This window comes from Cryptomeria japonica, chromosome 7 (assembly GCF_030272615.1).
Source record: "Cryptomeria japonica chromosome 7, Sugi_1.0, whole genome shotgun sequence".
In the NCBI taxonomy this organism is placed as follows: domain Eukaryota; kingdom Viridiplantae; phylum Streptophyta; class Pinopsida; order Cupressales; family Cupressaceae; genus Cryptomeria; species Cryptomeria japonica.
The window spans coordinates 140,457,480-140,464,047 of record NC_081411.1 but is presented as its reverse complement, the minus strand read 5'-3'; the positions used below and the strand labels follow the sequence as shown (position 1 = coordinate 140,464,047).

At 32.8% G+C, this 6,568-nt stretch overlaps 1 long non-coding RNA gene across 1 annotated transcript; it reads right to left on the bottom strand.

Moving 5' to 3' along the window:
- Positions 1-2,542: 2,542 nt before the first annotated feature.
- Positions 2,543-3,191, bottom strand: LOC131028249 (uncharacterized). Its single transcript, XR_009102582.2, has 2 exons — positions 2,991-3,191; positions 2,543-2,819 (listed from the first exon to the last, which is right to left on the bottom strand). It is a non-coding gene; the product is annotated as an uncharacterized LOC131028249 (long non-coding RNA).
- Positions 3,192-6,568: the final 3,377 nt, after the last annotated feature.

Genomic DNA, 6,568 nt, shown 5'->3' with positions numbered 1-6,568 from the left:
CAAGTTCTAGGCATTACATCCACTACAATGGGACATGCCCAAGGATATAGAAGATGTAGGTTTGACACCCAATTTTGAGGTTGGGTTTGTGGTACACCCATTTCCATGTTTAATAGGAACATGTGAGATCCATGCATAGGTATGTGATGATCATGAGCCTCAATCGAGGAGGACCCTTGCAGAGGGAGTAACATGAGGGGATGAAGGATACAAAGATGGAAGATAGGGATGAGGTAGAGGATACAGACATGAAGCTATTCCATAGGTAGGGTTACCACCTATAATATTGAGAGGGAACAAGGGCCAACCCCAAGAAAGGGCACATGTAGGAGTACATATTCAGGATCAACCCAATTCATAATTACAATGGTAAGCATAGGTTCAAAGACTTGGAGAGGGAGAGGGAGATGCACAAGTGGAAGCATTCCAGGCATAGGTGCATGCTAGAGATACCTAGACTGTAGTGCTTTAGGGGTCATATCTATTAGGGACTCAACGATAGCTGCTTGGGATGGAGAGATAGTAGTTCTATAGAGGACAATAGAAGCTTTGACCAAGGAAAATGATACCACCATTATTCAATATGGGCAAGCAAAGGACAATATTCAATATGCTAGGGTAGTAGAGGAGTGCGATACCTTTGGGACTATGAAGTTTATCTTCTGAGAATGGGAGGAGACCTTGTACTATAAAAAACTGTATGTAGCAGTGGTACCGATTGGATAGAGAGTAGGTAGTTTTCACTAGAGCTCATATGGGAGATTAAGCAGGTCGAGGGGAAAGAGTGCAGGGTTGATGGGACAACCACCACTAGAAGGAGCCTCAAGAGGGGTGGGACTGCTTATAGGTTACCACTACTAGAGACCAATTGGTTCAAAGGGTGGGAGGACATCATAGCTCTGTAAGGTCCCTATATATCAATGTTGATATAGACGCCTAGGACATGGTGATTTTGTGGTTTCTAGTAGCCCCTTTTTTTATTATGACATAATTGTATACGGACACATTATTTTTCGTTATATGAGATGACATGGTTTTGACAGTTTTGACAGTGATTATATGCATATGTTTTTATTTGCATGTGATGTTTATTGGTCCATTTAGTATATGTTTATGTTCTTATAACGAGATGTGTTATTTTTTAAAAGGATTCAAAGTATTTTTCAAAATCCCTGTTTTGTTTCTGTTTATATTAGGGACTGCAAAATCTGGAAATATAGGGTCCTTGCTATTTAACAACTGTCTATGACGAAACAGATTCAATAAACAACAAGTTAAAAGTCAACAACTTTTCAGAGCATTTAAAAGAGATTTTTTAAGTAATTTTTATTATTGTGTAAATTGTGCTCTAATTAATATGTTTGTTTTAGTTACTTGTAGGAACTGTTATTTGGATTTAGATTAAATGTAAATTTATTTCAGAATATAACGTATTATGGCGTGCACACGACAAAAGCATACCAGTAATGATTTTGAAATCACAAAAAGAGTATTCTTGAAATAGATAAAGGAAAAAAGGTCCCTTCAAAGCGCTGTCAAATCTTTACGATCTTCTGCCTGGTATAATGACAAACGCTTGAAATCAAGAGCTAACCCAGGCATATAATCTTTTTCTTCTTTCTGTCTGATTCAGATCTAGCTTCTACCTGCTACAATGATGAAAGTGTCTATTATTTATTGAGAGGCTTCAAGATTTGGAATAGACAGTGTCAATAAATGTTTGTAAGAAGGAAAATCCACTTGCATTGCTGTTAATTGAAAGTATATTGAAGATGTGAAGGAATATCAGGAAGGTTTTATATCAAAAGCAGACGTGTTTAAAGAGTATCAGGACTGTATTTCAAATATTTGTTTATTAACTTTATATGTTCTGCACTATTTCAGTCAACAATCGCACGATTAATTTTTGATGGGGCAGGATGCCAGGATACCACATATCATGCAGATCACTGGTGTAACTTTTTGCACAAGAAAAGCAACGAAATAATATGTAGACAAAAATTACAGAAGAAGACTACTATTGTAACTTTTCACTCAAGAAAAGCAACCAAATATTATATAGAGCAATACTACAGTGCAATAAGTATTCCAGCTTCAGAAGCATCAGCAATTGGTATTATACAATAGGTACAGGCTAATGTCGGTCAGATGATGCTTTTTCAACTGAAGTTTGTTAAGCATTTTTATAGAAATAAACATACAATGCTATTCTTCTATATAATCAAAATTTTAAGGAGCAGTTTTTCGAGTTTGTCAATCCAGTCATAACATTCTGTCATAATGTACTCAGATGGCCTTGATTCACATATACCCATAAAAATTCTTCCTATCCACTTATAACATTCTGTCATAACGTATTCAGATAGTCTTGATTCACATATACCCATTTATAAGAGTTGTTCCTTGAAGGCCTAGGTTCTAATGCTACAGAAACTAACAAATGCAAATTTACAAAATAGAAAAGCTTCCACTGATGTATTATAGACTAGACTTTACCCTTAATTTCTCATCTCTTAAGAAGAGAAATAGGAGAACCAATCCATCAGAAAAAGAATTATTAAAAAACCTATAGTCTAAGCACTTAGCACAGTTAGATGAAGCTCATTTTTTTATTCCTCCCACTCCATGAATTTTCTATCATCTACCTTGCGAATATTAAACTACAGCGAACTTAAACCTTCCGCTTCTTCCTTTCCATCCTTCTCGAATAACTTTTCGTTGTTAATCAACGTGATGCTGGCAATAGATGTGGACTAAACATGATATTTACACTCTCGGTCCATCTTCCGATCATGCTTCTTTCTCTGCAATCCGGGATGCTTCGGCAATGGGAAAACAACCCAGAAAGAGAAACGATTTAGTTATCATTGATGAATCTTGCTGCCAAAGACATGATTGAAAGAAGAATACCCTGTGATAACCACATCTATTGCCAACATCACATTGATTTAACAACGAATTAGCGTTCGCATTGCTCTGATCATATTTACCTGAAGTAGAAAAGCTTGAAAGGGCGGCTCTTTATGCCGAGCGAAATTAAGAGGTGGGTAAATAGCCAGATGAAGAATTACTTCCTAAAATGCAAGCTTTAGAACCCAAACCTAATTTGTTTTCATTTACGCATGTCATGCCCACAATTCAAATTTTCTGTTTAAGTTAGCTCTAGCATCGTATGTTCGCAATATATTCAAGTTGTGTCATGTGAAGTTAGCTATAGCGTCTTATGTTCCCAATATATTGCTTATTATTTTTGCATCGAATCCTGACACACGTCGACATCTAGATTTCCTTAGATTCTTGTCCCTTATCTGTGTAATCCCCTATACTTGCATGGGTTCAGATTGTATTGATTTTTTCTTAAGGCAAGAACCTGTTGACTTAGCCTCCTTCGTTATCCGTTGTCCATGATTTCGCATCTCCCTAGTTATTTTATTTTATTTTTTCCTTCTCAAGGGCCCAAGCTTAACTGGTATTCATCTACGCATGCATTCCTTGGCTATTCCCTATAAAATCTACAGAAATTACCTTTCATGTTGATTAAGTCAAATCTTGCGAGTTAAGTTCCCCACATATTACAGCTGTTGTATTGATAACCTGTTGGCTTGGCCTCCTGATGCGCACAAGTTTTGCTCCTTCGTTATCCGTTGTCCATGATTTCGCTTCTCCCTAGTTATTTTTTTTTTTTTTTCTTCTCAAGGGCCCAAGCCTATCCAGTATTCATCTACGCATGCATCCCATTGCTATTCCCTATAAATCCCCAGATATTAAATTTCATTTTCATCAAGTCAAATCTTGTGACTCTAAGTTCTTCACGTATTACAGCTGTGCGATGTCAAGTTTGCTTGAATTCTTGTCCGTTATCTGTGTAAAATCAATCTGCTAGGATTGATTTTGCCTTTGCGTCTTCCCTAGAACTCAAAGCTCTATAAATATGCACGTAATGCTTCACACTTGCCTGACACATTGTTCCAAGCCCGACGATCCCACCAATCATCTTTAAATGGAGGATATTCTGCATCTGCCATTTGACTCCATAATAAAATCTTTTCTTCCACGAGAGCTTATTTGATTGTGTTATGAAGTGGTTGGAAATTGTATTTTAGAAATGACGGTGCCTCTTACACCACGTTATCTCTGAGATCTGAAAGAGGCATAAAGTCAAATTTTCGTGGGAACTCGCATCCAACTGGCAAGGGCCTTATGATGTGACATTTTGTGGAGTCCCCATCATTTCCCAAATCGATTTGGAAAATATTTTGGGTCTATAACGTGATCTTACCCTATTTCACCTGCCTTGTATTGGTAGTCACAGTCCTTCGAGCGGATTCATTATCTAGATAATGGACATAAACAAACAATGCAAAAATCGAGAATAAAAATACATACCTGTAAATTATCAAGACTTCAAATAATGAAAGCTCATAGAGTGTTCCATTGGTTCAGTGTTGAGAGATTATAATTTAAAGAGGACTAACATTATATTAAGGAAACTAAATTGGTTAAGATCTGAGCTAACATTGAGCGTCGAAGTCTATCTATTATAGTTACAACCTTAAAATTAAGCCGAATGCAAAGCTCGTTATATATGAGAAGCTTAATGAAAATTGTAATATTAATGAGCAGTTTATTAGAATGCTAATCTAATAAAAATTAAAATTTAAAAACTAAAAATTGTGAAGATTTTTAATTTTATTAATTTTATTATGTAGAAAATAAAATATATATATCAAATTTCTGATGTATCATTTTTATTTTTAATATTTTCTTAAATGATCAATAAAGGTGAGTCTTGAGTGAAAATTAAAGTAATAAAAGTAGAACACTAATAAAACTAGTTGTAAGAAGAGCTTTGCTGAAGATATCATCAACTAGTTTAGAAGAAGGATAAAACTATTATTCTATGTTATTATAAATAAGAAAAAAAAAAGATAGGAAGAAATAGATACACACCAATTTATCATTTCTTTTAACTTATTGTTGCAAATGAAAATTCTTTAGAATCTACTCATATATAGGTTGCGGCAACAACAAAATACAAAGAAAGAGTAAAATATAAACCTAAATTTTATGCAGTAATGGGTAATGTTAGAAAGAGACATGATATGAAAACTGAACACAAAATCTTCAAATAAAAATGTACCAATGCAGATAAAGAATCAAAAAAGAATTATATTTGAAACTAAGATACAAAATTAGAACATTACACTATTGAAGATTTTTTATATTTATATGGAATCTTAGCAATAACTAGGCTACGTATTAGTGAGTGGGTTCAACAATATTTAAAAAAAAAAAATTCATTAAAATTAATCCTACAATAATAAATTTAAACTCACACTACTCAATATAAATTACACTATATAAATTAAAAAACATTATGTGAGTGCATATTTTAGAATGAAATACAAAGAGAACAAATTAAACATGATGCATAGATTTATGTACCTACAAGATCAATGAAGGTGAAACTCTAAAGTGTTATTAAAGATAAATTATCTTAGCAATAGAAGTGATAGGTCTTTATGTTTACCTTACCTTGACATTTTTGTGCAATTTTTTTATATTAGATGAAACCAACAATTTTATATCATTTTCATAGACATACATCTAATCTAGGGACTCTTGCAATTTATCTACATCTACTAACTAATTTGACAAATTGACTAATTTTTGTTTTTTTCATTTAGGACTTGTAGCATTAATATAACTTGTAGATTAGATTTTTGTATCACTAGAGAACATGCTCTCATCAAATAGTCCCCAATGAAAGAATTATATTGTTATGCTAATGATTGATAGATAGGAAGTTAATTTTATATATATATAAGAGGATGATGCAAAATTAGAAGCTTTTTATATGTTTCCATTAAAGATGCACAACCTCCTCCTCCTTTTCCTCAAATGGTAATGATATTTGTAATATAATTGTTGTCTAAATAATGGCTATTAATTATGTTAAATCAATCTAAAATCTAAATTTAAATAGAAGGAAACAACTGTAGATAAAATAAACATGTCTAATTGATGCACAATGAGTAGTGAAGTTTAAAAGCAAAATTCATAGGTGTGAGAACACTCATGTACCCGTTTAATTAAGACAAAATTAAAAAAATTTAATGTCTATGTAGAGAATAAATGTCTAAAATGTAAAGAATTGTGTTAAAATGAATATAGTAAAATTCAATATATAAGAATATGTAGAAATAAGAATAGGTAAAAAAATTAAACCAACTTAAAAAAAATACATAACACTTTAATATATAATCTTCTTAAGATAATATCTTAAAGTCCACTCAAAATTAACTAAAAGTGGCCATAAATAAACAAATTATATCATTATAAATTTTAAAATAACTCTTAGTCTTATAATTGAATACTGTAAAAATCAAAACTGAACATATTATTACTTAAACCAATAATAACGATTTATTTTATTTTTAAATCGCTAACATTCCCTAGCCTCTGTGTAGGTCATTGCCACATGGCTGAATTATTCTCAGATAACCTTGATGATGCGTCAAAATCAGTTAAAGTGGTCCTAATGCAATATGGTCTCCAATATTTATAT